The sequence below is a fragment of the Plectropomus leopardus genome, chromosome 24 (assembly GCF_026936395.1).
Source record: "Plectropomus leopardus strain MGB_pleo_1.0 chromosome 24, ASM2693639v1, whole genome shotgun sequence".
Classification (NCBI taxonomy): domain Eukaryota; kingdom Metazoa; phylum Chordata; class Actinopteri; order Perciformes; family Serranidae; genus Plectropomus; species Plectropomus leopardus.
In genome coordinates this window covers 13,773,895-13,792,099 of record NC_142199.1, presented here as the reverse complement: position 1 = coordinate 13,792,099, position 18,205 = coordinate 13,773,895, and the positions used below count along the sequence as shown (strand labels likewise).

The window sequence follows — 18,205 nt, the reverse complement described above, 5'->3', positions numbered from 1 at the left end:
TATTACCGTCCATTACAGCAATTTTGGGATTATTGATAATATTGGCACATCATCAGTGTTGGCACTCGTTGGCTTTAAAATGAACGATTGGACTTGGCCAATATGCAGATTTTTGTAAAAATCACAAAGATTTTTTTTTTTTAATTGACAATGTAAACATGTAACAAACCATCAACCCTAAGTTGCAGTATTTTTATTATTTTGCGTAAATAATGAATATTACATACATGGAAAAGCATTGTATTTTATGTCTTCATCTGCTGGAGGACCATCATGATAAGAATATTCATAATAAGGAGACAATTCTACTACAGCAGAGACTGAATGATCACTAAAATTATGTTGAGAAAAAAGTGAATATATCGATATCGGCATGGGATATCAACCAAATTTTATGTTATATATCTGCATATATCTGCAGATATTGGCAAAAAATCCAACATGGTGCATCCCCTAGTTATTGGGGTTATCTCATCTTGGGACAGAAAGACCACAAATTTATAAGAGAATATGTGGATTACAAACTGGAGGTGGGGGGCTTGAAAGAAGTCAGTGTTTGCTATGCATGGTGTTTCCCATTAAAGATTCTATTTAGTTACATTGTGGGAAATGTAGGATCCACTGTTTTGGGAATCTGACTCATACTAGGGACTAAAATTCAGGGTGTCTTTGCCTCTACTGTCCACAACCTTATGGGAGTGACGTACAAAATCCTGGGAGTGCAACTCTAAGACTGGTGGCTCTACTTGGGTTTTGTTTCTGCATGATGCGGCGCTCAGAAATCGGTAAAGCAAGGTGACATGGAAACAGGGTCATTCCTTTTGATCAGGCACAAGAAATTCATCAGGTCATTCATTCTTTGTGTGGCCTGATTGTGTTTGAGACAGTGGAACCACTTTTGTCCTACTTCCCTGTTAAATGATTACCTCACAGTGCTTGATAATGTGCAGGTTCGCAATGATAAAAAAAAATGTTCCCGCCTTTGCTAAAAATGTATTTTTATCCCCAACAGTAAGAGGAACCCCATCATAACCAATTCGCTGTGGGACACCAATTTCCGTGCGACTACCTCAGAGGAGCAAAAGGTTGCACTCTTTTTCTATTATTCTGTTTGAGAAACTGGAAACAGTTCCACAAAATATATAGCAGCAGCAGATATTATATCCTAAGGCAAAAGTGTTACAATGGTGATATTTTAATAATTGTACGCGAGGAAGAAGTAGAGTTGAATATACTGAAACTAAAGGGAAAAAAGAATGAAATCTCATTGTCATGGCAACCTTTTTGGCAGAAAAAGCCTGCAACGGCATATTTTCTTCGCTCTCCAGGGAGTTGGGTAAACTGTGAATATAATAATGTGATAATGCATCTGACAAATACAGGAGGTGTGATCTGATGGCGTGCTTTGTAGGTTCTCTTGGCTGCCCTGACAGTAATGTGTTTCTCTAATTTCCTGCTCATTCATAAGGGGAGGAGGTGTCACTCTACACACCCAGTTATCAGCTTTACGTTGCGAATGCTATCTTTACTGTGTTGGCTTTTTATACTGAAGTTACAAAAAGGTGAACCACATGCACTTTATTTTTCTTATACCAACCCTCCACTATTCCAGAGAAAGCAAAGAAATTATCCAAATGGCAAATGGTGGCTGGGTAAATGGATGCTGCTCTCTGGATCCATTAGGGCAGGGTTTTCAAAGTCTGACATGGTGCCCCGGCTCACCCTAAACACCCCTTTTTTGACTATATGTCCAACAGAAAGTAAAATATCTGTCTATGAATGAATACAGGAGAGTATCAGTGTTCCCTGAATATGAGAACCATGTCGATGGGACAATCTGAGCCTCGCCTCTGCCCCAAATTGTTGCTAAATTGTAATATATATTCATTTCGGAAATCTGACTTTGATTAGGAGGATAATTTTGCCCTCAGTTTTGTAAATATGAGGTACAGTATTATGTTGACATTAAGTCAGATAGCCAGCCATGGGCAACAGCTCTGAATTTTTTTTAGCTTAGATTTTTGTTTACATTTTGGCAAATGTAAACAAAAAGTATGCCGAATTAGCCGTTAGCAGTTTCTGTTTATGTTGTGCCCATGGATGTAAAGAAACCTGCAATTTCATTACTTGAAAAAAAACTTTAAAAAGCGATGATTTTGAGAATGCTCTATAGTTTTAAAGACCGTTTCCTTCTATGATTTCTAAGCTGATTTATGGATGTTTATTCACAGTAAACATTGGAGTAAATCATGACTTCCTCAGTAAGTGGAATCAAATCTGAATCGAAGGTCTAGTCTAACGTGCATGCATATTTATTTGAAAATGTACCTTATTTTTTGCATTTTGGCCCTTCATCCACACTCAGACTTTGTGTCATGTCCGAATGAGCAACATTATCTCCCCTATGAGGCTTCACAAATGAGACAATATTTTTCTGCAGTGGCAAACTTGGCCAAAATAGTGCTGGCTCTCATGTTTACATATTAATGTTTAGTTACTCTTCCACTATATTGAGGAACAGAGGTGTCAGAGTTTTATATGAAGATTACTGCTCCAGGTAGTCTTCTGGTAAAAGCTTTTTTTTCATTCTCCTGGCAAACATCACCTTCATCTTCTTCTTTGCATGGCTTTAGGGTGAGGCATGAATTGTGTTTTTACATTTACATGTTGTGTGGTGTGGGCAAGATCTTTCTATCCTCATACAACGATTCGTACATCTAACGAAATGGCGCTCCACAAATTGCACCATCATTTAAACCAAAACTTGCATGTTAATGTTAAGTTGCCAAGGTTAGGTTTGGGCAAAAAAACCCCAAAACTGGTAAGTTGGGTTTCGGCAAGTGAAATTACATAGTTTAGATTTTGGTAAGTAAAGGTACGCAAGTTAGGGTAAGTAAAGTGAAGTTACCATAGTTAAGTTTCAGCAAGTGAAGTTCAGTAGGTTAGGTTTAGTAAAGTTCAGTAGGCTAGGTTAGGTTTAGTTAAGTTACGTAGGTTAGGTTTAGGGGAAGAAATATGGTGACCAAACATTAATTAACTCAACGTTCACATTTTTTTCACACAGCCCCAAACTTCGGTCTCCTGGGGGAGAGTCCTGTGTTTGTTTGACCCATACCACTACCACCCCAACCTGTCTCCTTATGTGGTCTTTCCTCATTTACTGCTGCAATGGTCACGTGATTGCAGCCTTCAGATATGTGGATTATACATAAATTACTGGTTCATAATAACACAGGTTATGTAAAAATTGTGTTGCATTACTTTTCGAAGGTATACATACAAACAATCCATGGCAACAGCCAGGTGTATCAAGTCTGTGCTTCCATTTGACTAGATTAAGGCTATGACAAGGAGAGGAATTTTTGAGGCAAACTGTAGCTGACCGTCTTTGAAAATCATCACATTAAGGTTTATGCATAAAATCAAAAATCCAGGAAAAAACAAAATGACTAACAAGCTCTCTGGCTGCCACAACAGTTGGCATATAGCAACTTGCAAAACCCAGCTAGCAGTTCTGAGACTTATTAGCAGGATTCAACATGTCCATCAAGAAGCTTGGCTGAAGCTACCCATCAGGCACTCCATGTATAATATGAGTTTGTGGGATGAAGCAATTTTGTAAAAAGCACTTTCCACTGTGGTGAAATTGCTGCTTTAATGTTACTGGGAGATTGTATAGAATCACATGCATGCCCCCAACCCCCCACCCCCAACCCTTCCACACATCCTTGCATGCACAAACACACAACAATTTCTACCACATCATTACTGTGCAGTCCAATACACCTCTCATCCTCCCTCTCCTCAGAGTCACTGGGAGCAAAATTTGATTTCCGCCTCATAACTCTCTCCATAATGCGATATCGCCGGCACTAAATTGCCAAGATAACCTTTATCAGAGTAGAGGTGAAAGCCCTGAATCGTTGAGCGGTTATTCCTCTGCCAGGCAAGAAAAACAAGGAGGGGGGGGATAATAGATATTTTCCCTCGGGCAAAGCCATGGACACCTCAGCAGCGTCACTGAGCCATTTGAGTCGACGCCAGGTGGTAAAGAAATGTTCGGAGGAAATGGAAACGGACGGATGGAGAATCAGAATAGTCCTTTCGCCAGGTGCCGCTCTCAGAACTTTATTCTTTTTTACCACATCTGAGTAGTCATTTGCCAAGTCTGCCTGTGTGTATGTTTGTGTGTATGATGTGTGGGCTGCGAATTATGCTCTTTCAATAAATCTTTGTTTACTCAACCTTAGAGAAAGTATCAAAGAGCCAGGCCTCTCGGGGCTCGCTGTGCTGGTCTTGGTACATCTCTGAATATGCCCAAACCAAAAGAGCTTGTTTTCTCTTTGTTTTTCTCCATCTGAGGAATAATTCAATGACTGGTATATATGTATTTTTTAAAATCTCTTTCGTCTTATAAAACAGAATCTACAATGCGTCATCTAAAACAATGATACAGAGAGGATTTTTGAAATTTGGGTTTTCTGTTTTTGATGCTCCAAATTAAAAATGCAAATAACTAAAGCACACGTGCTATATGTCTGTGCCACTTTGTTGAGACTTAAGTCAGTTGCTTAAACTATCAAAGTACATACAGACAACTGTACTTAACTGGAATATTTCTATTTTTTGCTACTTCATGCTTCCGTTTGGTCTTATACCCCAAGAGCAGTGGCAATGTTACACTTTGTGGGGTCCCAATTTTTTGCATTACAGCAGGAATAAACATTTTTACAGTCTGGTGCAAGAAGCGGTTTTGGTCTCTATAGCTGATTTTCCCCATTCATGACCGCTGTACAGGGGTAAAGTATAATAAAAACTCACTGGCTTGAGTTTTTTAAAAGCTTAAAGTTATGGGTAATTAAGCATGTGGCCACTTTAAGTGACAGGCTGTCTGTCGATAGTGTCCTCCACCCTCCTGCCCAAATATGGTCACTTCTGCTTTAAAAAAACAAGATGGCAACAGCTAAAATGTTCAACTCAAAGCTTTAAAACGGGACTCCAAGAACCAGTGCATCATGTTAGATGTGTCGATGATGTTCTTCAGTCTATGGCCAATATGACAGGCCACAGTAGCCGCTTTTCCCTAATCAAATTTTTTTCGGGGGGGTATTTGCCTAGTTTGCTTCTTCTGACAGTGCACCCCTGCCCAAAAGGGAATATTATTAAATAATAATAATGATAATAATAATAATAATAATATAAAAGTCATTAATCAACCCTTCTGATTTATCCTCTGACCCTCTGGAGGGGTGTGACCCCTACTCTAGGTTGGGAATCACTGGTCTAAATGACCAAACAGTAACAGGAGACATTTTTTATAACATAACATTTTTAACATAAGAAAAAAAAAACAGTCACCATATTACTTCCCTTGAGTTGGATTTTGAGTGCAGGTCTTTTACTTGTAATTAACTGTTTCAATTGTTGTTATGATACATTTGCCAAAAAGAAAAGGAAAAATCTGAATTCTTGCACTATTGACTATAAATTACTGCAATTCATAGTTCAACTTCAAAACTGATATTTCATTTCTCCAATTATGTTGTATGGGATCTCATTGTACTGCCAAATGCAAATTCTTCCCTCACTGCTGCAATCTATGAAGAATAAATGCATAAGCAGCCTGGAAAGATAATTCTATAAGAAGCCAAAAACATTTAGACAAAGCAGCCAACAACTGCTGGTTAAAATCAATAAAGGAATTAAAAAGAATGATAGTAACTGTGCTGAAGAACACATGCAGAGTGTCTCAATTGTAATCGTAATTGAACAACTTGAGCAGAATTTTTCTGTTGGGGAACACCCTGGGGAGGTAAGCGCCAGTGAGTTCTGGCTCTGTAAATAATCACCTGCGCAAACTCTTTTGGGGATTAAGTGTTTTTCTCATGCCACCTTCTCATTATTATCATCATTTCCTAAGCTGGTCTGGGCCTTTTGTGTCTTAAACCATCCAGCGTGCTCATCAAGATTGGAAATAACTTCCCTAAATGTCCCTGTATGCCCTTAGTTCTATATAACTACCCTGACATTGATTAAAAGGACTAAGTGCTGTATAGCTAGAGCTACTTTTTCCCTTTATTGAGTGTTTATCAAATCAAGCACTTGTTGCATCTGCCTCCGAAAGGTAAAAGTAATGACTTATTGTTTGAAATGTTTCATTCAGTTCAAGAAATCTGTTCAGTTTTGAGTTATCTGTGGGATAAACTGCAATAAAATATTTTTTATCAATATTAGTTTTTGTAAGTTTTGATTGTAAACCAATGACATTCCCATCAGCCTCAGTTCTACTTTTTGTTTAGTGCTACCAAATGTAACTACCCTAACCCTAAAGCCACTTGGGCTATTACCTGAAAGCTACCTGGAGCAGTGACCTCCGTTGCACATTCCCATACCTATGTTCCAATATATCGTGGAGTAGTAACTATACATTTATGTGTTAACATGTAAAAAGTCCCTTAAGCGAGGTTAGATTTGGCAAAGTCCATCACTGCATGTCTCATTTGTGACTGTGAGTCATTTTGCGGGAATTGTGACAGTAAAAAAAAAAATAGCAAAGAGCCCCAATAGTATAATAGACTCACATTGTAAAAGGGACATCTAAATTAGCGGACAGATTTTTTTGACCATCACAGTCCCCGCAAATTGACTTGACCTTGGCCTTGTTATTCTGTGTTTGGCCACAATGTAAAATTGGCTTCAAAGCTGCATGCTGCTCTTGGGGGCTTGATCCACTCGCCGATAAATACCTGTGACTGCTGCAGAGTCATTTGTCTCGGGGATGAATGCCAATTATAACCTTTACCACTAAGGACAAAAGCCAGATGTTAGTAGGTGTTGATCAGTTGGAAAGGGATTTAAGAAAGCAGTGCCAGTTTTTCTCTAGTTATGACCTCTAGTACATTACCATGTTTAAAAGAGAAAATTTAAACGGAAAAAAGATCATCCTCAGTCAAAGTGAGATATCACTTCCAGACACTCGGGGACTCTTTATAATAGCAGTTGCTCCTCTGCTGAGCGACAGTCACACTTTCACTTTCATTAACACCGCTCGTCTTCCAAATGGGGTTGAAACAAGGGCCAGATTCAATCGAGCAACGGAGACCAGCACTCAGACTGTACATGCGTGAGTGAGAAGAGAGCAACATTACAAGAAAAACTCCTCTTCCAAGTCCCCAACCAGCCTTATGCTGCCAATTCACTCATGCAAATTACCAATAATGTCTCTATCTGCTGTGATTTAGAATTACATAATTATTTCCATGCAACACTTTCAACATTGGCTCCAGCATCTAATTATGAATAAGGAATTTAAAAAAAGCTTTTAGATGTACTGTAAAAAAAAAGGAAATTAGGATGAAGATGTACTTTGTTTAAGCGGAGGAATGGCCTCACTACCTGAGATAATAAGCGTTTTGATTATTTGCAGAAAATTAGAAACAGAGTTTCATATTGAGCTCAGCATGAAGTTAATGGGCTGATAGCAAAAGAGAAACAAGGAAATTTATTTTCTTCTGTATGTTCTCAGTGTAAAATCTGGTTAACCGTGTTTTTAAGTGTTTCAACCTCGCTGGTGATGGATGAGGCGGAGGGAATATCCAGCAGCTCGCAGCCAACACGTCTGGATTTTGGCAGGACGGGGTAATAGCGAGCGAGGTGCATTGCTCCTACTCTGCCAAGCAACCCACAACTCTTCCAGTTTACTCAGAGCATTAAAAGCAAAAAATATCTCATGACTTCATTGATTTAAATGCAGAAAGCCATCAACTTTTAAACAAGGGGTGCGGCAGCAGCAAGCTTTATTTCAATAGCGGTCACGAGTCAAGATTTAAATCACGAGCCATCAGCTCTGGAGCGTCTTCAATGAGTCCAAATACATTTAGAAAGATTAAGTTGTTGCCAAAGCTGTGCAGCAATGAAATAGGATTTTAGGTCACAGCGGGAACAAGATCTTATTCTGAGGCTGCATGTGTACTGGAAAAGACAAGTTGATTTTTAGCCTAATGCACCCGAGATCGCATCTATTCTCTGTCTCAGAAAACTATTAGTTCTGGGTCATATGAGGGTAAAGATGTGATTTTCTGTTCCTGGTGTGAATAAAGCTTGAGACGCCTGGCGCATATGAATCCCAAAGCCCCCCCCCCACCACAAAAAGCTCTCTGGCTTAGACTATATGTCTATCAGGGAGCATTATGTGAGCACCAGTTGGCTTCTTCCTCTGTCGATGTGTCACTCTTTCCCTCCTCTTCCTCTCTGCTTTTCAATCCGTCCCCATTCTCTTTTTTCGTGCCACAAAAGGGTCTATAGCGGGCCGTCTGAGCTGTAAAAAAGACCTTAATGTTTTCAGGAAGCCGATGATGCCTCAGCCATACCCAATGTGCCACGAGCCAATAGTGGCGCTGCGTTTGAGCAGGCAGGGCAATCTGCTGTTGGACCCAACGTGAGCAGACTTGTGAGCAGTGGTCTCGAATAGTGTTTAATGGCTGAGCTTAGGCTGCAGAGCCCAGTCAGCCGGGACTGTGAGACAAGTCCCTCTGGTTATGGATTAACATTGTCATAGAAACGCACTGAGTCGTTATTTTGGCACTGTATGTAATGTACACAACTTTTGTAACCATTTGTAAACAGAGCAAACACGGACAGGAGCCCATTTAAACTTTAGGGCACATGAGTGTGAGGACATCTGTAGCTCTGTAAATGTTTAACACAATTTGGAAACTGTTCTTTACCTGTATGTTAAAATGTTTTAGTAGTGGTAAACAGATTATCAGCCTGGCTGGTTATTTCCGGTTATATATTTTATTTAAATGATCGACGATAACATTTATTAATAATTAAAGTGCAATGAACGTGTCAGCATGGGAGGAACTTTTCCTTCGTGAAACCTATCTGAATTTCCACTTGACTTCATAAAAAAAGTTGCTGGGAACTTGCTGTGTATGATGTTGAATGTTTAAGTTTTGATTAAACATGTTTTGGGTTGGAGATTGTTATATGCCACATTCTAAATATTGACAGACTTTCAATTTTATTGAAAATCAATATTCGTTTCAAATATCGGTTTTCAGTCTCGTTAGCTACAAATAATAGGTATGGGCCCCAAAAAACTATTATTGGTCTACTCCTAGTTTTAAATGCACGGATAGAGGGCAGCGTGCCTGTTAACACCTCGAAATAACATACGTGTATCTCCATGTGTGCATTAATTGACGGTTTCCCTTTTTGAATGATGAACACACACTACCTCCGTCTGCTGGTGTGGAGAGTTATTTCCTGTCACGCAGGGGCAGAATGCACGTGCTAGTTGGCTGTTGGCTATCGTCTTTGCAGTGTGTTCAAATGCAACTTTTTTGTTGCCATAAGGTCTTTGATATCAGTTTGGTGTTTCTGGGACATGAATTGTGGAATGGCAGCAACAGAAAGTTTGCTTATTTGGATGGGACTTTGATGACAGACATCAGCTGACAGGGGGACATCAGCTGACAGGGGGTCCCTCTAGGATCAGAACCATGTTGACTGGGACATTTGGAGCCTAACTTCTGTCCTAAAATGTAACGACAGTGTAAAACATACTAAAACACTCAACTGTGTTTTCATAGGTTTTGTCACGACTGTTTGTATTTGGTGTTGTGTTGTCTTATGCAATGGGATATTTTTGACAACTTACAACCAACATGCTTTGGGTCCTGTAAACACAAAATATTATGTTGCCATGGAGTGGGTCAGTTAGCCATCGGCTACACTTGAGCCTTTTGCTGTTTTGTATTTTCAAGCATCTTTGAAGCACAAGGTTATTTAAAGTGCTTTAAGGCAAAAAACATTTAGCATTCATAATAAAAAAACATATTTTTGTTCATAAGAAACTACAGTATATATTTTGCTCATAAATGCTAAACAGGGGGAATTAAATGAAAATGTGTTAACACCACCATATTTGTTTAAATTTGGGTGACTCGTCACGGCAACCATGAATGTATGGAAAATAATCACCTGGATTCCTCTAAATACTGTAAAAAAAAGCTTAATTTGATAATTAGGTGACAGGATTTGAAGCATTTATTTGGTCTTCTTGCTAATTTTTTGCCATTTTGAATTGAATGGACATCCAGATAATGCATTCACAGGAAAGTCACTAATTCCCCCAGTAGGTATGTGATATTTATAACTCTGATATGGACTGGATTGCCTTATGCAACAAAGAGTTTAAGGCACCAAACTAGAGGAGGGAACTTTTAGTTTCCTGCAACAGGAAATAAACAAAGTGAAAAACAAATTTGCTCCACTGAGAAATCAAAAATCAAACATGTTCAATCAGTGGGTTTTATGGGAAAATAAGCGAGCCAGAATTATCTGGCATGATTGGAAATAATGCTCTGTAAAAACACAGTCACAGCACCGAGAATAAATCTTCTTGTTGTGACAGCTCGTCACACTTGAGGTGACATCCCATGTGCTACGTGTTACATTGCAAGTTTAAAGTTATTTCTGCTGACAGCTAGAGGTGGATGAAGTGACCTGAAAGCCATTTTCAGTTAGAATTTCATGAACAAGATTGTGTGAAGACGGAGAAGTTCTAACAGCTGGGAACAGACGCCGTCACGGCCTCGCATCCACCGATGAACACCTGCCATCCATGTGGCACGAGTGCAAGAGGCTAATTGGAGCCAAAAGTCATGGGAGACCAGTCCCTGGATGAACTAGAAGCTTTTGCTGATGCTTGACCTTACTGCAAGCGCTTCAAGAAAGGAGATGAGAAACCTCACTTTATCTCTAATCTCCGTTCAAGTTTCTTCTATGAAAGTTTTTTTCTCCTCTCCCACCAATAATATAAATCTGTTCTTTAAAAGCAGCAACAATACTCACAGAGCCACTGAGCTGCACTGAGGCACACTAAAAGTTAAAAGCATCTGTGCACCAGGAAATGAATTTTTTGGGCATTGAGAGTCCAGGCAGACAACAGTAAACATAAACAGACTCCCACACAGCCTCTTCACTTCACATTTAAAACTACAGCTTTGTTATGTGGCAATTTGGCTCGGGAAGTTCATTAAACTGCGTGGGCGCCTTTTGCATTTATTAGTACGACATTACCCCTCTGTCTCATGCAGGTTTGACCTTTCCATTGTTTTAATTTTTAAAGGCAAAAATGTCCATTTTGACAGAAAGGATTTGTGCACAAAAAGCGACAGATTCAACTATTAAAATGGGTCTCAGTACCCTTAGTATTACAGCTTTAGGTGCTGCAAAATGCATCACAGTGAAGAGTTGGATTCTGGCTTTGAACAGAAGAGAGAGGAGGCAAGTCTTTGAAATGTAGTGGGGAAAATGAAAAGATTCCTGAAATTCTATTTTTTAAGGGAAGGGTAAAGGTCTGCAGCTGCAGATAAAGGCCAGAAAATGGCACTTCTGTTGCAATAAACATGATAAAATGGGAGCAGGATCAAATGATAGTGTGGTAAAGTGACTGAACATGATATTTATTTTTAAAAAAGTGATTTAGAGTTCCTCTTTGACAAGCAGCAGCGAGTGCTTTGTGTTTTTTATGCCTCAGGTTGTGCCTGTGAGACAAAACACAGGCTGTCTTAAAGGTATACTATGCAGGAGCTGATGGTTACTGTTTGTAAACACATCATTTAACCCTTTGAAACTTGGAGCAACATCACTCTTGTGCTGCTTTCAGATGCCTTTCCCAAGAGTTTAACCTTTGAACCCTGAGCAAATTGGTACAATTTAATAGGAAAAAAAGGCAATGAGAAACTTAGTAAGAAATATTCCACAAACTGTAGGAAATTTGTAGATTTAGAAAATTATTTTAAAAAGCTAGGGAAGTAAGAAAAAAGCTAGAGAAAAACTATATTTATGATGATTACAATTACATATTAAAAATTATGTTACAAAATTATAAGAATTTTTAAGCACTTTTTAGAGGTTATTTCCTTGTTGTTTGTTTTTTGTTTTTTCACCTTCTTTTCGACAAATCTTTGGGAAAATGTCTTGTACTTTTCACAAAGTTTTTGCTAATTTTTGGTTAATTTCTTCTCTCATTGCTCAAATCTTTCCAAGTTTTTTAAAGAAATCAAGCCAATTTATTTAGGTTTCAAAGGGTTAAAGCTTGGCCCCTCCACCATACACTTCAAGCTACTATATTGTTGTAGGAATGTTGCATATTTTGTAATGCACAAGCTGATACTCAAGCAAGCAAAGTAAGCTAACCGCTGGTACCACCCTGTTGTTCAGTCCACTGTACTGGGTATACTGTGTTAATCCTGGAGTCCACAACTATCAAAAAACACCACAATGTGCTATATCAAATAAAGGACATGCATTCACACACAGTTTAGGGCATAAAATATTACTTTTTTCTTTTCTAGTTTTATCACATTCCTTTACCACTTTATACTGTTATTTTCTGTTTAAATTATATTTTAAATATTTTTTGTTTTCAGGGAAATCTGCTTATGAGCTAATATTGTACTGAGTTAAAGTTATGTACTCAAACAATATGATAACGTGCTTTAAATGCCGGGAAAGATAGATGATCTACAGCTGTTTGGTGAGACAGAGAGATATCGTAAATCATATAAAGGCATGCAAACACTTATAAATTCAATTATGGTCAATGGACCTTGCAAAACACCTTTCTAGTCATTCAACCACTCGAAGTACTTTCCCACTACCAGTCACATTCACCCATTCACACATACATTAATACAGTGGTGACTGAGGCTACCATACAAGGGGTCAACTGCTATTCAGCTATAAAACATTCATACAAAATCACACACCGATGGCATAGCCTATGTAATCAATTTGCGGCTCAGAATCTTGCCCAAGGATACTACGACATGTGGACTGCAGGATCCAGGGATCAAGGCACCGGCTTTCCAACTTGTGGATAACCAGCACTACCTTCTGAGCCACAGCCTTATTGCTCCAAATAAAAAAATAAAAGCTATTCCTTGTAACATATTAACAGAGCATGTTAGACTTCACCACTGAGTGAGATTCACTCTGGTTTTAGTATGAGCTTTGTCTGCGTGATGTTTTGCCACATTATATTTGCCTTTTTTCAATTTCTGATTTTTGGACCTGGTCTCTACCTTTTTGTAGAGTCCAGACCTCACCTGCACACTGTTATAGGGTGGGGTGTGTATCCAAAAAACGCTCTAACAAAAATGCAGTATCTGAGAATAAACACACTGCTGCACACTTCAAGTGATTCATAAGTGATGATTGAGCACCCCTGGGGCTACATGTATAAACAATGCGTACACGTAGAAACATTTGCTGATTCTCACACATAAGATGCTATTTATAAAAGGAGAATGAGTGCGCTTCACGTATACTACTACAGTCCAGCATTCACACAGTTTTCTAAACATAGCTGTGGGTGATATGATTTGGAGGTGATTACGCAACCTTCGTGAAAGGTTGTTTTAAATAATTTTTATTTATATTCAAACCACCGTCTTCCTGTGTAAATGTTTTTTCTGAATCCTGAATTATTAAGCAAAGTCTGTGTCAATATGAGCTCTTTAGATTAATCACTGATCATCGTTCTGACCTTTTAATAATGATGAGGGAGATATCGCCATGAAGATGGTTTGCAGATACAGGAGATAAATTTGTGCTATGGGTGCTATAATTAGCCACAGTCATGTGCAGTGCTAGCATGCAATGACAGCTGATCTGGTGCTGTTTAGGAGTTTTGCAGCCGGTGCAACACAACTGGCGAAATTGCACTGCTTTTTTTGTTGTTCTTCATATTGGCAGTTCAAGATAAGACAATTATGGGTGTTTACCACGTCAGCTTAAGGCTGACGATGGAATGGAAATAAGGCTTGTGAATGTGTGCCCAGTTCCACAGTGGCTAATCTTACACTGTTTGGATATGTTAATAGTGAAAGCAACATCTAACAGGCAAATTCTGCCGCCAATCACCGTGACATTGCCTTTACTGACAGCAGAGGGAGCCGTGGCATGCTGCAGAAGCTAAAGAGCATATTTTCAGTCTCACCCTAATGTGTGTCCACCCACACACAGCAAGAGAGAGCGAGCAGCAATTAAAAACAAACGACATATGATAGATTACCCTTTTGTTATGTCTTATTATTCACGTCTTCAAACTAGAGCAGCTATGGAGCCCGCTCCCCTCTTCCTCCTCTCACTCTTCTCAGTCTCACAGTTTGTTATTGACCCAGTTTGCGGCGGCCGTGTGAAGTCTTGCTGCCTGTCATCTTCAGATGAGGAAGGGAAGGTGGTGGTGGTGGCGGTGGTGGTTGGGGGGCAAATGACGTGGCGGAAAGAAAAGTTGTGTTCTATAAGGGGAGCGGGGCGGAGAATTCAGTGACAGCGGCATGCTCCTTCCACAGAGTCTTTTGATTTGAGCGGTAATGAGTTCAGAGCCAAAGGCTGCGATCCTGCTCCAGAAATGGTTTCCAACCCTCCACCTCCCCCTCCATCTCTCTCCCTCCATGCCCTCTGTATTTCCTCATAAACTGCCATTTACAGAAGTGAAATGCCAGCATCTGCTCGCTTCGGAACCATCCTCAACACTTATCTTGTCATTTTATATCTGTAAACAAGGAGGGTGAAAAGGCTACATTGCAGACGGGATGAATATTTGGAACACAAGCTGGAATCTATCTATAGAGTGCAAGAGAGCAGGGACGACCGGAGAGAAGGAGCAAGACATGCTCTGATAGAAGAAAAAAAGGACGTGTATCATAGCAACTGGTGTCACCACCCTGCTGCAGGCCACATGTAATGTTGTTGTCGATCACTTTCCTTAAAATACACGATCGTAGACCTCATTTTATGTTACAGGCAATTATGGTGCACAGCAATGCTTCCTACTGTTTTGGAGGTAAAGTAAAGAATGCATATAAATGCACAATATTCAGTATAATAAAAAAAAAACATTTTTAATTCTTTACTGTCTTCAATATTTTTTATATATCAAGAATGGATAAAATGACTTGGTGAACTGTGCTAGGAGTTGCTAAAACAATTATGTCATTCCATGCAGCTCTTTTGGGAATTTTAGCATCTTAACTTATTGTTTTGTTTTCACGGCCTGCAACTTAAATGTTTGCTTTGCTGGTCTAGTCTCACTGCTCTCAGTGTTGATTACTGCAGCAGCAGAGACATTTTCAGTCATGAGGCAACAATAAAAATCTGCACAGAACCATATGTCTGACAAAGTTAGCGGTTTATCAGTGAACATAACAGAGCATTTGTTAGCTAAAAAGCCAGATATTTCCTTCAGGAGATGGTGTTGGCATTGCATGTTTCTGCAAATCATGGATACGTTACAATTGTATATAATTATATAACAGATTTGTTGAAATTATGTTTTAAATATGGTTAAAATGTGGTCAGTTTAAGTTTTAAGGGTATTTTTTTTTTTTTTAGTTTTAGTGAAGAAACGGTCATGTTTAGGCTTAAAAAAACATTTTTGTTGTCACAGTCACAACTGATGAAGCCATTGCTGTCTGGGTTAAATACATAGTTTTTTGTGGGACTATAAAGGCAGGAAAAGCAGCGATGTCTCAGTAAAAAAAAATGCTTTCCTGACACTATTTTAGTGGAAAAACAGTAACAGGTCACTGTCTGTTGGTCTGGAACAATGATCACCAGCTTAGCAAGCATCTTCAGAAACTTTTGAAACAATATGATGCATATGAAATGCGCAAATGTAATGTTTTTTAATGGTTTGCAGACATGTGCATTACCAACATTTTATAATGTCAATGCTACCGTGTTTGAGCATGTGTCTTTAAGATAAGATTAAAGATTATTGCATGTACTAAAGTTAGTACCTACAATGCCTGCATGACAGAACTGGATGAGTCCTGACAGAGAATTTTTTTGAAAAGTACGTTCTGAGTTTATTTTTTAAAGTAACAGTACGTATTTAACAAGTATAAACTGTACATTTCATGTAAAAACTTTATTTATTTATTTATTTTTATGTTGAAGACACACAATGTCTATAAGGAGTTTGTAATGAAACGCCGTCCCTGCTCGTATAAAAAGCTGGAGGGGTACTGAGAGGGTCACACTGTGTCCTAACTGGACACAACACGTGCAAGCGTCAGTGACTAAATCTGTTTGGTTAAATTATTTCCTATGGGATTGTGCCCACGAGCAACACAGCCCAATAAAGCATGATGCAGTGCACCATTTTGAGCAACACTTTTGTCACACACAACATATCTATTTTATCCCTGTCGATACGTTGTTGATGAAGATCCAGTTTAACAGATGCAGAGTGGACGGAGAGCGTGCGATGTGACGTGATGCAGTGCGATAGTCTGACGCTTGCATCCAGTTAGGACACAGTGTCTTAATTTGACATTGAGGGCTTTATCAGTATCTGACTAGTTGGGAGTGGGAAGTGCTGGATTTCTCTCAAATGCTACCATGAGTGTCACTGCAGACAGCAGTGTCCCCTTTCACAGAATTGTCCAATACAACAGTCTTGTCATCGATAGGGTCGTGTTTTAAAGACCTGGACACAGGACAGCTTCTGGTCTCTGTTAAAGGCCCATGCAGAACAAAGAAGCAGCTTAAGAAGTTGCTAAAAAAACTATGAAAACTCTTGAATAGTACATAATGTACAAAGCAGATGTCTCACTTGGCATATGGCACTTCATGTGTAATGTATGACTGTAGGACAGCCAGCCTGTTGGATTGCTGATAATGATATTCATCTTCATGGTGAGAGAAAAATTAAACATACACAATATGGGTACTTGAAGAAATTTCACTAATTTTAAAGCAAAATGCAATTCAGTCTTTGTTAAATAACAGTACATTTTAAAAATGCTAAATGATTACTTCTTCCATTTTTATTTTTCATTTGAAACTGATTCTTTTTGGAGTGCCCACTTACATTTCAGACATCCACAATAAGTGCTATTATTCACTGCAGAGCAGAAAAGGTGAGCTTTGAGGGGGAACGTGTTGTCTGGGTCATGGCGAACTGGCCAAACTAAACCAGAGCATGACTAATTCTTGCAGAAATAGAACCGGTCCCCATTTGAAACCCCTGCACAGTTTTGTGGCAATTATTATCTGCTTATGATTCCCTCGGAGAAGCGTACCAATTTCACAGCAGTGTTTTTCAAAGAGTAGAGCAACCCAGCCAAACATTATTTATTTAATGACAATCCTCGGCTTTCAGCAGATGCCAAAGTGGCCCCCTGCTGTCATTTTGACGCCGCAGTTTGTTGTTGGCTGTTTTCCCCTCGGTCGTGCTAGCACTTATTCACTTTTAATTCATGAATTCAACTGATGATTTCAAGAAACTCTGTCATATCTGTCGCTTGTTTTCTAATCTGATGATGAAGATGCGGCTATTCAGCAAAAGCCGCTGAGACCATCCGCTGTAATTTCATTCCAACACTCATCCTATTCTTGAAATGAGTTTTGTGTAAGATATTCTGCGCTGCCATTCCAATAAATACAATTAGCGTCATTTTTATTTCTTTGAGAAATTGGCAATTGGTGGCATCCATGAGAGAGAAAGTCATGTAAAGTTCAGCCTCCGATTGTGTGTGTGGATGTGTTTTAAGAGTGTGTGTGGGTTGTGCTTCAATGCATCTGACTCTGAACTGTCATCTACCATGTTGCCGCTCTCACTGCAGGCGCTGATCAGCGGCGGCGAATTAGCTATCATACTCTGCAGCAAACACGACTCTCTGTCAGCCCATCCTCTCCAAAGTTTATCTCCACTGTCAAGGCGTTCGCTTGTTTAATCATAACTGTCTCCCCGTCCGCAGTAATTGTTTCCACCCAGGAGGGGGTTTCAGAGGTTTAGGAAATTGGCTTTTTATGCTGCATTAGTTCTCTTGCCATTTATTTGTCTCTCCCCATTTCTGTTTCTTCCCCTCGCTCACTTTTGATATGGTTATCTCTCTCGACTTCCCTCCCCTCCATCAATTTTTCCCCTCCTCTTTCACTTTGTCCTGTCCTCGTCCTCTCATTTTTCTCTGCGGTCTAATCAGCTGCATTTATTTTCACAAACAGCTCATTCCCCTGTTTGCGCTAACGAACATGATTCCTCAGTTAAATTTCCCTTTCCCAGAAGCAATAGAAGTTTTATTAGCAGGGCAACATCCCAACATCAGTCTCGTCCCAGAAATGGAGGTAATTGTCTTCAGTTGAGAGGCGATGAAGAGGACAGAGAGCTAGAACGCAGGAG

General features: G+C 39.3%; 1 protein-coding gene across 1 annotated transcript in view; it reads right to left on the bottom strand.

Moving 5' to 3' along the window:
• LOC121962718 (gamma-aminobutyric acid receptor subunit alpha-5-like) overlaps positions 1-18,205 on the bottom strand; it is a 270,680-nt gene that overhangs the window by 171,237 nt on the left and 81,238 nt on the right. The window lies entirely within an intron of this gene.